Source organism: Crotalus tigris, unplaced genomic scaffold (genome assembly GCF_016545835.1).
Source record: "Crotalus tigris isolate CLP2741 ecotype Arizona unplaced genomic scaffold, ASM1654583v1 scf7180000018371.15429387391:27106975, whole genome shotgun sequence".
NCBI lineage: Eukaryota > Metazoa > Chordata > Lepidosauria > Squamata > Viperidae > Crotalus > Crotalus tigris.
The window spans coordinates 10,198,485-10,216,158 of NW_024096970.1; positions in this window are offsets into that span (position 1 = coordinate 10,198,485).

Genomic DNA, 17,674 nt, shown 5'->3' on the forward strand with positions numbered 1-17,674 from the left:
TTTGGACCAGCTGAAAGTTCTAAATGTATTTCCAGAGCAGCTCCCTATACAGTGTTTTGCATTGATCCAGCTAAGAAGTAAGAAAGGCAGGAGTGAAGGTGAGCAGAACCTCTTGATCCTGTAATAAGCAAAACATGCTGAAATTGCACAAATTGGCTGGCCCTCCCAGCTTGTTTTCTTTTCCCCCCAGCTGTCTGTAGCACTTTCTGGAATGAAAACATACCCAGATAAAGTTCTGATTACATAGTTATTCCAGGAAGTGTAAAAAGGACTAACCCTATCTAGATTCCTGGATTGCTGCAACTATGTCAGACATTTTCAAAAGTCAGCCATATTTTTTTCCTGGGGAACAACATACATTAGCTGGTCTTGTTTCCAGTAGATTTATTATTACAAATCTATTCCCAGTGGGATCTGTAGCAAAATTCTTTAAGATTACATTGCACTAATTAGGATAATTAGGATTGTGTGGCATTGTGACTCCACCTCTCCATTGCATTAATCATTCCACTTCAGCAAGACACCTATTCTGTCAAGAACAACAGCTGATTACCTATTTCCATTAGTATTTTATGTGTCTTCTCTCTTTTGTCTTGCCTACTGACTCAAGATGTCAGCCACCAGAAAAAACACAATGAAAACTACATATCCCAGCATTCTCAAGAAGAGCCTTTCTTCCTTGCAATAAAAAGAAAAGGAATTTGTTTCCACTTGCTAATAAAATGTAGCCTCAAAAAACTAGCTCAGTGCTGTTTGTTTTTATTACCAGTGACAATATAGCTTTTTTACATGATATTATGCCAACTTTGGAAAAAGATTTTGGTTAAATTTATTCCTATGCTGTGCATAATTTCTCAGCTCCCATCCTGTTAAAAATATGTAGTTCAGTGGCTGTCTCCATTTAGGTATCTGGTTTCGGCAGGGTGCTTACCAATATGAAATATTAAAAGTGCAATGTCCTTTTCTGTTCATCTTTCTTCATATTTAGAATAGTGTTCAATTGATATGTAAATAAAGCAGGCCGACACTCTGTAAACCACAGCTACCCTGCATTATTTAAGCATTCAAGGCGATGCATCATCCGTTATGTGGCTCATTGTTGGAGTCCTGCTGAGTATTTGGCAATAAAGCCTCAGAGTGCCTCATCAGAAACAGCAGTTGGTCCAGGGGAAGTTCATTTATGCATGAAATATTCACAGAGCAACAATGCAAACCTTAAGCATCAGTAATTGTTGGGTTTCTATTACTGCTAACAAGTGTCTCTAAATTATTGTAAAAGATGGGCCAATTTACAAATTACATATATTTGTCATGGTTTTGTTCCTTTAGTGAACTAACCATAATGGTGATAGCAGTTTTCTTTTTAAAATGTACTTCCATTTGCTGAGCCTAGAGGCTGCAAAAGGGTCTGCCCCAGGCTGGAAAAAGTACTGGCTGACACTTGTGACTTAGCTGTGAGCAGAGCAGCTACCTCAGCCGAAATGTCAACCCAGTCACTCAAAAATAATAGGAGACTAATCTTCCAGCAATTTATCATTAGGACCATGATTATAATTTTCTTACCGTGGACTTCACATAAAACCTCTTATTTTATCATCTGTGTTAATGTCCCCAGTTAGACAAAACTATATCAATTGGAAGGGGCTGTCATCTCCCATTAGTTTTCTTAAAATTCCAGTTTGCTGGTTTGTAACATTTTGCTGAACTCTCTTCTCCAAATTTCCAGGGATTGCTTTCTTTAATAGGGCTTCTTCCAGATGTGCTAGGTAGGGATGTTGTAGCTTTCTTGACAACATTTTGAGAAATGATTTGCTATTGCCTCTTTCCTAGGACTGAGAGAGAGTGACTGGCTCAAGGTCGCCCAGATGGTTTCATGCCTAAGATAGAACTAGAATCCATTGTCTCCTGGTATCTGGTTAGTGTGTTAACCAGCATACCATACTGACTCTCATTACATTTATGTTGGAAATAAAATCATGGACAGACCTTTGATATATTGTCATGTTTATTTGGTGGACTTATAGACTTTGCAAATGCTTTTGCCAACATCCAGGCATGTTGTCTTCTCAATTTTAGGTAATAATTTTAAAGCTGTTTTTCTTTATTAAATCTATACAGGGAAATCAATACAGTTTTTGGGGAAAACCTAGCCTTTATTTCTGACTGTTTTTCATGTATATAGTTACCTAATTAAAGTTACATATTTGTAAATAGATATCCTAGCATAAAATATATCCTGAAGTTGGGTTATGGAATGAAAAGGAAAAATACATTTGGAGTGTGAGACATTTTAATTAAATGAGAAATAGCAGAATAGAAACTTCAGCAGGCTGGCCAAAGATTAACAATTCTGGCACAAATGTCATTGTATTATGGTGGTTAGGTGTTGAATGAAAACTAAGAGGAGATTCTCATCCATCCTTATCTATGGAATTATAACTGTCTCTTAGCACAGCATACCTCATAGGGTTTTCAGGAGTAAGGGTGAGAACGAAATAGTGTATATGCTGCTTTCTCTAGAAAAAAGGCAGAATATAAATGTAATATGTAGACAAAATAAAACTACCCCAAATGAGAAGTTTCTCCCTTTTTCATTAGCAAAAAATGATTCCTTGAGCAGGTTTTAAAGCTATTCTTTCTTTTGAAGCCTTTGCCCTGACTTCACATTTCAGTTTGACTTGTTTTATGATGTTTTCTTCTAAGTTCAGAAAATTAAATCTTTTCCAGTTTCAGAAGTGCACATGATGGATGTGTTTTGGGACTTAAATCAAGGGTAGGAGAAATATTTCTTTAAATTATTACCTTGGCTTCTCTCCACCATCCAGCCGCTCTGTTAATTAAACAGCAGACATATGTTAAGGCTGTTTTACAAGCATCTGGAAAGAAAAATTAAGATTTTTTATCACTGTCAGAGTAATTTCTTAACTGTATGTATATGTGGACAATATGAAAATTAGGTTTATTAAAAGTTAGGATAGCTGCCTTGTATTAATTATAAACCAGTCCTTGTAAGGAGATACACTGGACCCATCTCTCTGCTTTAGGCTGCCTTGACTTTTTGGTAGAGCACAATTGGGGCATATAGATTTATTCATTTATTGTTTGTATTTTTTGATAATCCAATAGCCACATTTTTTTGAATTGTATGAAGGTCAGTAGATCACTAAGTTGTGCAGAGAAATCTCACAAATGTGTTCTGGAAAAATAATTCTACTACATTCAGTTGAATTTACTATGCACTAGCAATTAACTACAACATTTGTGCCTACGCAAAGATGTGAAGTAATACACTCTTTGGTTCAACATTTCCTTCATTTTGCTTATGCTAACCTAATAGTAAGTTTATCTTACTATTCTCAGGGGTGCTATGGGAATCAGAATAATATGGGGAATGAGAGGACAATCTCAAGGTTTGTGAAAATAGTCAGGAAAGCTGAGAAACAGACAGGAAGAATATTTTAGTGATATTAAGGGAAAGCACAGATAGAACAGCTGTAAGGAAGTGACTCAGCACCACAGTATCGAAACAAAGCAGGAGAGGGACCCAGAGAGTTTGGAGCAGCAAGTAGATATGATTAAGTACAGGACTTTGTAGTTCCTGTCTAATTCTTTAGTAGTTGGTTGCAAACACTACATGAAGTAGACTGAAGTTGGAGTGTACAGGAAGGGAATTTAATATTTTTTCTCTTTTACATCAATTCCAGGATGGTCCTACCAGTTCTATTATCATCAGTGGGAATTTTCTCCAGGGCTCGCAATGAAGTATTCAATCTAGATCAGGACCAGACCAGGAATAAGGGTTTAAATTCCAGTTTGTTCATTCCATTTATATGGAATGTAAGTTCACCCATGAAAAAGAAATATTTTCTTTTCAACAGATCTTTGCTACAGTCAATTCTACAGTCTACTAAGAAGCTGTGGGCTATTCTATTTCTTATCTGACCATTCCCTAGCATTATCTCTTCACACATCTCCAAAGGTCTTTCCCATATGTCATTACAGGTTAGAAGAGATCTTCCCTAGTTTCTTGGGCTATAAAGAAGATAGGGGGAGAGATGTACTTTCAGACTTGTAAGATTCTGTTAATGTAGCTCCAGTGGTGGGATTCAGACAGTTCGCACCACTTCTGCAGAACCAATAGCTAATTTTTTGTTGCCCAGGCCCAGAATGGACTTCCAGAAGCGGCATCCACACAGAGAATCAGTTGTTCACATATTTAAATCCCACCACTGTGTAGCTTTACAATGAAGTAGAATTAGTTCATCTGGTTGTGGTTCCTGTTGAGTCTATCTCATAAGGCTGACATCAGTCTTGCTAGTCTGAAAGTACATTTTACAGATCAGATAAACAATAACCAGATAACTGGATACAAGCAAACAGTTGGGCCACTGTTAGAAACTTAATTCTGAAGTCTTGGTCCATTAAAGGCATTATTTTGGCCAATACTTTCAATGAACTATAAAGCATTTTGCAACAATGGCTCGCACAGAAATGATAAAACTGTAATGATGTGATATTAACAACATTCTACTCCAATGCAGACTATTAAAGAAATCAATAATAGTTGCACAGCATACTTCCAGAGACTGTATTGTGCATTTTCATATATTAGCAAGGCAACATGTTCTCAAACTGATGTATTTACACCCATTCAGAGTATTCTTTCCAGAACTCCCCATGTGCTACTGCTAATCATGACAATGTGTTATTTATCAATGAGACTATATCCAATTCCTAATTTTCTTGAGTGATGATACATACCTGCTTCTCCAGCTGGAGAGAATATGTCATAATCCCTAATGAATGAACTGAATGGAGCTTAGAGCCTCCACACAATATTGTACTGTAATGGGCTGTGAAATTTCAAGAATTGGTGCCAAATTCTGCCTGATGTGAGTCACACATAGACTCCAGCTAAAGTCAACAAGGCTGTGCATGTCAAAAAAAGCTATGACCTAAGTCAAAAGCAGGCAGTGCTCAGGGAAAATCTGTTACCAAACTCATCATCATTAGACATACAAAATAAAATTCTTAAAATCATATTTTATTTTCTTTCCTAAGAATAGTACTTATCTTTAGAATTTAACATTAATATGCTATGGAAAAAAATCATATTTAGTCATATTTAGATTAGACCTACTGAACTAAATAAGTCAAGTTAAGTACTAATAAGTCCAACTGATTTTATTAAGTCCACTCTTGACATGACTATGGATCTGGGTCCAAACTATGTTGGACACCCAGAAGGATTATGGGCTGGAATTGATGGTTAATATAAAGTAGAATTATCCCTAAATCCATATTATTAAAACAACACAAGATACACAGTTCAGTCAGTTAATCTTGGACCTACAAAGCCATAAAGGTTTTCCCTGTCCTCTCATGTTTGACTTTAGGAGCAGTACTCATTTCCATTTCTTAGCCAAGAGAGCCAGCTTTGTCTGAAAACACTTCCATTAGCATGAGGCCAGCATGACTATATGCAGAGGCACACGGAATGCTGTTACCTTCCCACTGAAGTGGTACCTATTTATCTACTCACATTTCATGCTTTGGAACTTCTAGGTTGTCAGGAGCTGGGGCAAGTAAAGGTAGTTCACCCCATTGTATGGCACTTGAACCTGAGCTGTCAGCTTTCCAGTTGGCAAGCTCAGCGTCTTTAACCACTGAGCCATCACCCTTCCCCCCCATAAAGCCATAGGGTTGCAATTTCATCAGAAAATTTCTTCCTCTGGTTAAAAAGATTACACATATATTTGGTATGCATTGATTGGACTATTTTCTTTGAGAAATTAGAAGCTTGCATAAGTTCCAGCAATTTGAGCCATATTTCATTAGACAGAAGTAATTGATCAATCTGAGTAATTTATATAATGAAGTGATGCCCCTGGTAACTGAAGGGGGTTCTCTTGACTAATCATCTGCAAAATTTCAAAGGATATAACTACTAAAGACCACCCTGAAATTATGAGTTTTGCCTTATTATGCTGCTATGATCATAGTGTATTCCTTTCTTTAAATGCATCTTACTTGGAGCATCAAATTATTGGCTTTAAAAAAATATTTTCATTTTGTATCCAACAGGGAATAATTATACTCCCTTAGTAAAAATGATTCTCAAGTCTTTTAATATATTAAAAGCTGTCTGCCTTATTAAACTATTTTCCCCTTTTTCTCAGTTTGGTCTGCACAATCTGGTGGCAGCTCTCCAGATTTTTTTCCCAAGCCCTAAATGAAGATTCCAAGGATTAAACTTATGACCTTCCCCATGCAAACATATGTTCCATCACTGGACTACAATCCTTCAGCACCTTCCTTGCAATAATTTAGGTCTCTACACCTGTAGGAGTGATTCTTGTCATTCCTCTGTGGTTGGCTTGTCAGAAGGAGCAGAGTATTGAAAATTTGGCTTGCGTACAATGGGTTTATTAACATCTATTATTGGTTTATGGTCTGCTCATTTTTACAGATATTCCTGGAATGAATGGGTGGGGTAAGTTAAGAAAGCAAGACATTTCTGTGTGCAGCCCAAAGTTACAATTTGATTCAATAAAAAAAAATATTCAAAAAGCACAACTGAAACATACAATTTATGAAAAAGTAATAAATGCTCCAAACATTTGCTTGACCCTTATTTTAATGCTAATAAAGGAATACCCTACCAGATTTTGGGATTTCTGTAATTCATGTTTTTTTAAGCTGCCGAAGCAATTTCCTGATGTGATGGTTCTAATGCCTAAAATTACATATGCACTTCCTGAATCCAGATGTACAGTACAACATGTTGTTTGAAGCATCTTTATACTAGTAAACTCAATTTCTATCAGCGCTTCTAGATAAACAAGATAGGAAACAAGACAGGTAAGTGAGATAGGATTAGACAAGCTGATTTTACTTGATTGTAAGGATATATTAACAGAATCTTGCAAGTCTGAAGATACAAATTCCCCACTGCTACTTTGAACTGTCTAACAAACTAGGATAGGTTCTTCCTCTGACTGTTAAGACTCTGGGGGCTCTTCCCTCTTGCTTGCTTGTTTCTTAGGCAGCATTTCTTCTTGTTATTCCTCAAGATAACGTCAACATATCATTACAATTTCCTAGAAGAACTACTTGACACCTAGTCACTTCTGGACTGTTTCCCCCCCTATATTCCTCCAACCTTTAAATGTTATTACCTTTAAAGCCCTATATGGCTCAGGGCCAGGCTATTTGTGAGACCGCCTACTACCTCATCATTCCCTTCGGCTGGTTAGATCCTACAGGCTGGGCCTCCTTCAGGTCCCGTCGGCCAAGCAGTGCCATTTGGCGGGGCCGCGGAGGAGGGCTTTCTCTGTGATGGCGCCCACGTCTTGGAACCAGCTCCCCCCGGAGATTAGGACCGCTCCCACCCTGTTGGTTTTCCATAAGCTGCTTAAGACCTGGCTTTTCCAGCAGGCCTGGAGTTTATAAAACCTGAACCCTGGATGACTGTAACTGTATTGTTTTGTTGTCATGTTTTATGTTGTTTTTATTGTTAGCCGCCCAGAGTCCTACGGGAGTGGGGCGGTTTATAAATTTTAAAAATAAAAATTAAATAATAAAAAATAAACATGTGCTTTGTTTAGTGCATGTATCAGATTCTATGGCCAAGTAGGCATCAGTCATAAGGGTCTTCTTGGTGGCTGAGGTATTTAGAGATTTGCCAGATCCCTACAACTTTCCCCAAATGGCAACCTTCGCAGTCATCGGAACATAACTCTCAGCATCCTATTTAGTTAATGCTGGTAACACATAATACAGTTTGCAGAGCATATGGAAGATGGAGTTGGAGAAGGGTGATTTGTGAATATAGATGTTTAGTAACTGATTGCTTGATAAAGGTCCTTTAAAAAAAACATTTATTGTGCTATTTGTATCAAATACATTAATGTTTCTTCCTTGCAACCTTAATGAATTTCCCCATTTGATCAAAACTTCCCTTCTCTTCAGCTTTTCCTGAGTCTCTGTCTACTGCAATCCCAGTATTGTACCAATGTAGGCTTATGCAGATGGGAAAGCTTTCATGATATGTCAGGTACTGGAGGAGACACAGGGTTACTACAAACCAATACTGATCCGCTTTCCCTTGTCCCACTCTTGCATTTGCAGAAGTGACCTTTTGCTAAGGTTTAATGTCAGTGTAATCTATTGGGATAAAATTTCCATTGTGAAGAGAGGAAGCAAGCACATAGACATCCTTCTGAAAAGTGGATTGCATTACATATCTCAGCAGTGCTGATCAGCTTGAATGCAAGATGAAGGAGATAGTACATCCCTATTGGCTATGTTGGAAAAACCTTTTCTGAACACACCTCTGATTTAAGATGGCTCTAGAACCCTTTTGACAAACTCACATCAGGCAGATATTGTATAAAAACACATTTTGGCAAGGTATAAAGGAAGAAAAAACTCACTCTATCAATAGCTGAACTAATACAAGAGGAATTGCATCTTCCAAACTTGCTTACAACTTTTTTGTTTAGAAAAACATCTTTGAGTCTTCAGAAACCAGATGTCCTTAGCAGATTGGACTTGAGTCTAATCAGTGTAACCATGAAGTTATATTGATCTGGACTTGTAGTTACAGTCCAAGGTGGCTTCCAAAAGCAAAACCTAGTCCCTCTAGTATGTTGTCCTCATCAATGTAGCTTCTCTGCATCCTTTAAGCAGTCCCTGCTGAATCCGTTTTACAGTCTAGAAGATACAGCATGCCCTGCTCTTAATCATCTGAGTCCAAATAACACAAAGGAACAGTAATACATTATTGACATTTTCACTTGTCAATTACTCTCTTGTGCCTCTATAAAATCCAGCCATTTGCTCTGAGATACATAGTTCTGAAATACTCTTTTGTTAAAAGATCTCATTTGCATTTTGGCTCCTGTTGGAGGGTCTCTGCATAACTAACCTTTGGAGCTTTATAAGTGAATTTTCAGTTGACAGTTTTTGGATTTTCTAGATATTGGCATTTTCTGATGATTCCTTTAGTGCTTTGGCAGATTTATTTTGCCTTTTCTTCCTGTAAACCACAAAACATTTCTCTTCTGAAAAAAAGTAGGTTATAAATATTTTAAAAATAAAGCTATTTTTCAAACTAGGAATTCCTTCTTGCTCTGGGGGGGGGGTTTGCTGGCAATTCTGCTGGTATACTGTGTCATTTGCTCTTGATAGAAAATTCTCTTTTAGAATTTTTGAAGACCATTCTATTGTTTAATATCTCCCAAACTATAATTTCCCATTATGGATTGACTGCTTATCTATTTCAATGATATTATGTCATTTATTATAGTGGGTTGTACAGTCAGATGTTTACACTTGGCATTTTTATCCCTCTTTGAATCCTTCACAAGTAGCTGGAATAGGAAGATGTTGTTTGATAGTGTTAAATTATTGTCACAAATTGTAAGCTGTTCAGTAAAGCTGCCTTTTGCAATTGACTGATGGTGGTTTTGTCAATGCCGACAGTGTTTAAGTGATACTCCAAATATTTCAGATTGCACCAAATGCAATCGGTGACTATTACTATTATTTTCTTTTCCAACAATTATTCTACTTATATTTGCAGGAATTTTGTGACTTCCTCCAGTTCTTTCTGTTCTATTCTGCTTTCTTTAGGTTTGATATCCACTATTCAGATTTTCTTATCTTTCTTATCAACAATTGTTAAGTCTGGGATTGAATGTAAATTATTATTAGTTCATTTATTTAAATTATTCTAGTTTATCTATTTAAAAATGTCCAAAGTGGTTATAATGCACATTACCCTTACCTCTATAAAGTTCCCCACGCTAAAAAAAAAAAAAGACCAAATCCTTCATCATGTTATTATCTCTTTTTGTACCAGTTCAATTAAACCTTTGTGGAAGGGGATAATGTGGTATGCCAAATGGGGCTTAAGATATTTTTATTTTAGAAATATTGTATCATTTTTACTCTATAATACTGACCAAGAAAAAGTATACTGTAGATTAAAACAAATCTTTATCAGGCATTTCAACTTTGTGAGTTAACAAAACTATCCATCACATCTCCTTAATGACAAATGTCTAAATGTCTGAATAATGCATGCCCTGAAGAAGTATGCTTTTTCACACTCTAAGCCATTATTAAAAAAAGGGGGGGACTTTCAAACTGAGTCGAATGAAGAAATATTATGAGCCAACCCTTCAGTTTGCTGCAGTGCAGGCGGTATGCAAATATGTTGACAAATAAAAGGCTGTATTTGAACACCCTGAGCTTGTGAATTTCAGGATAATGCTGATTTGAAGTACAGCTTTTATAGAATGATTTTGTAGAAGGATACCACAAGCCAAATGAAGTGAAATCTCCGTGGAAACATCTTTCAAAATGCATTCCATTGAAATAATGATAAATTAACAACTGCAAAATGCAGCTTTTCTTGAAAACCAAGGGAATGATTTAGCAATGTATTTAGGGTTTTGTTCACACAAAATAATATGTGCAGCTACCAGCATTTACTGTATAGCCGAAAGAATTTCAGTTAGCAGGACTGGGGGATATTCTGGACTCAGATCCTGGAAAAGTACTGCTATTCAGGCATAATAATACCAGGCTTAAAGTCTACTTCATTGGCTAATACAGATATAATCACAAATTATGTCATGATGAGCACAACTCTGCATGAGACCTGAACTCATACTTTCCCCTCACTTTTCTTGCATGAGAAAGGGCTTCTGTTTTTATTTTTGACTAAACATGCTTAAACCGGAAAAACCTAACTGCTTCTAACTAGGGGTGATCCTACCATGAGTCAAAATAAGACAGTTGCCTCAGGACAGACTACGAATGGGATGATGTTGGGGTGCTGGAGGACAAAGTTGGTATTTCCAACTGGCTCTGCACTTTCAAACAACTTTGTTGTCTTCCTGATATGATGGAGCATTCAGGTAAGATCTTGCTTCAAAGTATTGCCTGAATATTTTTTTAGAACATCACATGAGAATAAGGTGCTCTTTTATCCTTCCCCTCCCCCACATAGCAAAATTCACTTGATCCTAACGGCATAATAAATAAATTGTGTAAATGAAGAGAGACTACATGACATTTGTTGATTTCAATGGATCTAATGTAAGCATGACTAAATCTAAATCCAAGATAATATTTCCTTTATTAATTTAGCACATGTCCTCAAAAATTTGGTACTCTCCAATTAAGTTGGATTCACACAGCCCACTTTCCCATTTAGTAATTAGGGATTGTGCTGCAATTCAACAAATTGATAAATTAGGTAACTTAGTGAAATCGTTATTTTTGGTGCTGCCTTTTGATGGGAATCTTTTTAATTCTAGTATTATTTTAAAAATACAGTGATATCTGGAGATTATTTCCTAAAAAAGAAAAGAAAGAAATAGAACTATAGTTGCCAACACATGGAGTTAATCACTTTAATATCTGAAGTATTCATCTGCAATCTCAATTTGCTCCAAGTCCAGCAGCTGCATTAGTTGAGATAATTCTGTCAGTGCATGCTGTTTGTACCCAGAACATGCCTGCTAAATTTGTTAAAGAATACCCCAGACTAACGCATCATTACACTCACAAAGTCATCTATCTTTTACTTCAGATTAATTCCTCCCCCCTTCCCGCTCTTCACCTCCTCCATAAATCCTGGTGCACTTAATTAATTTCAGTTCCAGTGTAAGGTCCATAATACAGAATTGTTCAAGCAAACACAAAATTAATTATTCTATTTACGGCCTTCTCATTGAAAGGAGCATTTCATCTTTCATAATTACATTTTGGAACGTCCAATTATGAATTCAGGCTTCTGCTATTTTGCATAGTGTGATTGTATACAAGTATCTCAATGCCAATGAAAACTGTGAGTTGGGCTGTTCGTTTCATTCCAATTAGGCTGCAATCATGTACACTTTCAGTCCTAAAGGAAAAAAAAAAAAGCTTTTCAGAAAACTGTATTGGCATAAAGCTATGGAAATTCATGAGCAAAGGTGACTTCACAGTCTTCACTGAGATAAATGTACAAAAATGCCATTTCACTGACACTATAATATGCCCTACCTGATGCTGAAGGACTGTATTAAGGCTGCCTTTCTTAACAGAATCCCCTGGAATTCATTTCCCAGAATGCTTGGCAATTCTGGCCAAAGAGTTGCTGGCTACAAATTCTGTGCATTGTAGATTAGCAAAAAGGATCGGGTTGGAGGAGATAGCATAAATTATAGATTCCAGTATAGCCAAATGATATATGACTGTGAAAACAAGCTTTCTCCCATTTGTTTCTTTCTGAACAAGGAACTAAAATGGCCAGTGCTAGCTATGTGCTAAGTATAATAACCCTGAAGGGGAAAAAAAAAGATGATAGAAGAATACAGATATTCTTGAGATGAGCAGCCGGGGCTAAATTTAATTTCTCCTTCCTTTTTCCTTAGCTAAGTAGCAAGATTGCTGCTGTATAATAGGCCTACCAAGTTCTGGTTACTCTGGATGTTCACACAGTTTGCACAAGACCTCAGTGTTTAAAATATATACATTAACATTTACTAATTGCTACTAAAATTATTAAATATTAAGTAGAGAAAAATCCTACGAAGTACCTAGCTGTCTTATCAAAAAGGTAGAGGTTTTCATAATTATGTACAGCTGTTCAGAACTCTTCCACACACAGATTCTTACCGTTAGATATAAGTTGAGGATATAGTTTGAGGTATTAAGAGATTAGATGACTGGGGCAAATAAGAGGTTATATAGTTAGACCTCAACTTATGACTGGTTGCTTAGCTATGATAGATCCTTTGAAAAAGTACTTATGACCTGGTTCCAAAATTCCAACAGTTGCCTCCCTCATGGTCAAGTAACTGCATTTATGGCTCTTTGTAGCATTCCATGGTCATGTGACTGAGATTTATGATGCAGTTATGACAATTTTCAGCAAAAATACCTCATAGTAAACATTGGTTCACTTAACGACTGTGGTGTTCCTCACAACCATAGTGATTCATGATAAAAATGTCATAAAATTGGGTCAGTCGTATCATAACCTACTTTACAATTTATGACTGTAATGGGCAGATTCCATTACAGTCCTAAGTCAAGGACTATCTATAATCTTTCAGGATCTTAGAGATTAAGATGCTGTATCTAGGCCTTTGTAGATCAGAAACAAGCACTGTGATAAATTTAACCTGGATGACTTTTGAAAATAAAGGTAGACCTTGAAGCTAGGAAAAGCCATTCTTAGAGAGATGAATTTTGAACTTTGACATTAAACTTAAAAAGAAATGGTAATTTACAGAAGAAGTAAAGGCAAACATTGTTGCTATTATGTTCATGAATTCATAATTCCTGAAATAATTTGTGAACAGAAATATAGCTTCTTTCAACAGGTACTAGAAATCTTCACTGAATTAGACCAAAGTTAAATAACCAATTGAATAAGGTTGGTTCAGTCCAATCTGTGGCCATATTCAACTGAATTGGGTATTTTTCTGAATGGTTCCTTAGGATGGGAAAAGGGAGAGCATGAGGCAAGGCATGATATAAACTAACCACAGGTTATTGAGGGCTCCTATTTAGAGAATCTTGGAAATCCTAATACAGATGATTTGTAATGAAAAGAACCTTGAATGTTAGTTGCAACACACTGAACCTATGGTAGACAAGATTACAATTACAAATTCTAAGCCAAAATACTTGCTGTAAACAATCATAAATCATTTTATATTTTTAAGAACCATCTCCAAATTTAAATATTTGCTAAAACACATCAAAGCTGTTCAGTCTATTTGGTAGGAAAATTATGCCTTCAAATGTCTTCTATTCTTATCCCCAAACAATTTCAGGCAATACAGGTAGAGGTAGAAGTAGAGATAGCAGCAGAAGTACATCTAGAACTATGTTTAACTCCAAAGTTGTGTGGGTTTCTGGATATCTCTTTAATGTCTATGCTAATTGCATCCTACTCTGTAGAAAAACAAAAATGTAACATATTTTTCTCCCATTTAGGAGACAGGTATCTTTCTCACACTGAGCTCTGAGTCAAAGTGAATAACCTCTGATTCAATCCAAGTTCATACAGGTTATTTTTTTTGTGCTAAACTGGAACCTGAAATAAATCTTATGGTCAGTGTTCAACTATCATTTTTCATTTTTTTCCAGAATCTGCAATACAGAAATATGTACATTGGTAAACAATCCCAGGTGAACAAAAATGCCAAATCCAGTCTCAATATCTGGCTGACTATGTGATGAACCACAATAATGACTAGTAAAAATGTGCACCAGGAGATAGGTGCACATAAGCCCAATAAGATAGACCAGACTAAGAAAGCAATGCCCGATGGGCCAGGACTATTTTTATTGTAACAGCTATAGTAACAGGACTTTACAAGTCTGAATGTGATTTTCTGTCCTTTACTTTATCTTCATATGAACTACTGAATGGCTTGTTTGAGTGGCTTGTCTCAAATTATTTTCTTGGTTTGGGCTTGAGTCCCACTTATCTGACCTTTACCTTAGTAGCAGCTCTTCCCATTGTGTGTCGCCTTCAGGACTTTCCTGTGTCCCCTACAATGAATTACCATCATACATATTTTTGCACAAATATTTTATTTTGGAAAACTAATGTGGAAACAGAAGAACCCAAATTTAAGGTATAAACATACAACATTGAAAGAATTTGCAATGAACAGATTAGTCTATTAATTTGCATTAACTACATTTCTACAACAAATTGATTAAAAAGCCTAATATTTCTAACATTGGCTCTGTCAGAAATTGCTGTCTTTCCCTTCAAGATGTAAAGGGAGCAACACAAATCACAGATATGTGTAAGGACAAAAAAAAAAAAAAAAAAAAAAAGGGAGGACAAGCTCCTTTAGCAAGAAAGTCATATAATCAAAAGAATGTTTGTACAAGCTTTTGGTGGTCCAAGGCTGGGTTTTCAATATTGTCTTTGTTTTTAAATTATGACAAACTTATTTTAGGAAACATTGCTGTTTTTTATGTGTTTTCCATCTCCTTGCAGTAATACCAGTTTTCAGCAATCCTGACATCCATGGAAAGCATGTGAGAGCCAGCTTCAGTAGATTCCATATCTCTTTTCAACATGTAAAATAGATCCTGTATCCCTGAGTTGCATTCCTGCCTAATAAAGGGTATTAGTTTTTTATGGCTACCACAATTTACAAAAGATGGGAAGAGAAAGGAGATGCTGAAGGGAGTTGAGGCAGAGACTTTCTGAAGGGGTTGGCATTTCATTTATCTAGATCAGGGGTAATCAACCTTGGCTCTTTTTATGACTCGTGGACTTCAACTCCCAGAATTCCTGAGCCAGCACAGTCATAAAAGAGCCAAGGTTGACTACCCCTGGTCTAGATCATGAGACATAGTGCCATAGTGGTTAAAATGCAGTATTGCAGGTTGACTCTGCCCAATGCCAGGAGTTTGAGGAAGACTTGCTCAAAGTTAACTCACCCTTCCATCCTTCTGAGGTAGATAAAATGAAGACCCAGACTGTTGGGGGCAATATGCTGACTCTGCAAACTGCTTAGAGAGGGCTGTTAAGCGCTATGATGTAGTATATAAGTCTAAATGCTATTGCTATTTCATAAAATGAAGAATATGTGAATTGAAGGACATTCATGAAGAAGAATTAGTCTATATGGCTAATCTTAGTTTTACACAGGTAGATTTGTGCTACAGAACAGTTTGCAAAACTCCAGGGAAAATGGTTTATTGCTGAATGTTTTGAAAAGCAAACACTCAATTTTCTTTTTCTTTTTTTAAAGGTTTGTGTTTGACTAAGAAAACCCCAAGGGACTCCAAGTTATTTGTCCTATAAGTAGACTATTCCAATTAAAGCAGCTCTTGAGTTATAACAGGACTGTACTGGGCTTTTTTAAAAAATAAATAAAACAAAGCATAATAATGATAATGCACCTCTACAGAACCTAGATATAATAAATCGAGCAAATTCTTTTCTCTCCCAAGGCAAAATAGGAAGTTTAGGATGCAAAACCAAGGATTATATATGCTACAATATGTGTTGTTTTCATCTTAGTTGCTCAAGCTGCAGTCAGGTAAATCCAGCCATTTATTAGAAGGTAATATTAGAACTTCTAATATTGTGCTAAAATCCATCAGATGCACCTGAAAGCTTTTTTTCTTATGGAAAATAGTGTGCTTTTCAGTTCTATTTTCAATATGGCAAAACTAAATGGACCTTGGTTGATCAGAAAAAAGCTAAGCAGAGCTGGCCCTGAATAAAACTTTGATGGGAGATTACCATGTGGGTTCCCAGACTTGTAGACCACCCTGGACAGTTGAAAAAAATATTTTGAAAAAAGACAAGTCAAATTAGTAGCTTGATTCAAAGGTTTTCTTTAAAAAAAATAGAATTTCTTTTAGCAGCATTTTTGAGCTTTCTTGTTACAGAGAGATGGAGGCCTTTCACACCTCCCAACACCTCTCTCCTCAGCCTTCTTCACATTTCCCAATCTGAAAAGATTCACAGGAAGAGTTTCGTCACAAGTCTTATTTTTGGGGAACTGAGGAGGCTGCTGGAAAATAATTTTACAGCACAACTCTCTCATACATGTACACCTTTGCACCTAAAAGGAATTTGAGAACCTGCATGAACCCCTGTGAAAATTTAACTTCTTTTTCCTCCAAAACAAAATGAAAACATTTTTTCCTCACCAAACTTAACAAGGAAAGTAAAAAAAGCATTTTTGGCTCTGTCTTGATTAATTCACACGGAAAATTTGCTGGATCTTGAGCATCATATTGCTTTCACACCTAATAGGGACAATTTAATACATTGCTGCAAAGGAATTCAGCAATGGGACGATAAAATGTCCTGTCATGCTGAAAATTCAGACACAGTTGTTCAAGCTCTGTTTCTCATACTGATTGTTCCCAGCTGGGCTTATTTTAGTAAAGCTTGGATGGAAATATCCAGGGATATGACACCTGGCTCTATGCTGTCCAATATTTTTATCAATGACATGGATGAGAATGTTTCTCAAGTCTGCAGATGTCACAAAACTGACTGAAATGTGTAAGGTTTTAGAAAAGAGAAAGAAGGTTAGAAACATGTAGATGGGCTTGAAATAGTGGATTGAAATGAATAGCCTGGAAATTAAATGAAGAAAGGTAAAGTTTTGCATCTGGGTAGGAAAAAAAATGGAATGCACAATTGGATGGGCAGAAATCTGTGGCATGTTTATAGATGACAAATTAAAGGTGATGTAATTGTATGATATAGCTGTAAAACAGCTGGATGGTTTTTTAGGGTATTTTAACAGGAGCAGAGAGTCCAGACCATAATTATTCTATTGTATTCTGCTTTAGTCAGACTCTATTTGGAGCCCAAAGAATGGCTAACAAGCTAGTGAAGGGCTTGATAACCAAGCTATATGAGGAACAGTTAATGGAACTGGGCATGTTTAGCCTACAGAAGAGGCAACTGAGAGGATATGGATCTACATAGGATGCTTATGAAGTGCTGAGTTCTCCTTCACTGGATATCTTCAAACAGAAGCTGGATTGTCATCTATCAGGGATGCTGTATGGCAGAGGTCCCCAACCTTTTGGGCACCAGGGACTGGTTACGTGGAGAGAGGTTTTTTCCGCGGACCAGAGGGGATGTGGTTTTGTGTGCTGCCTACATCCT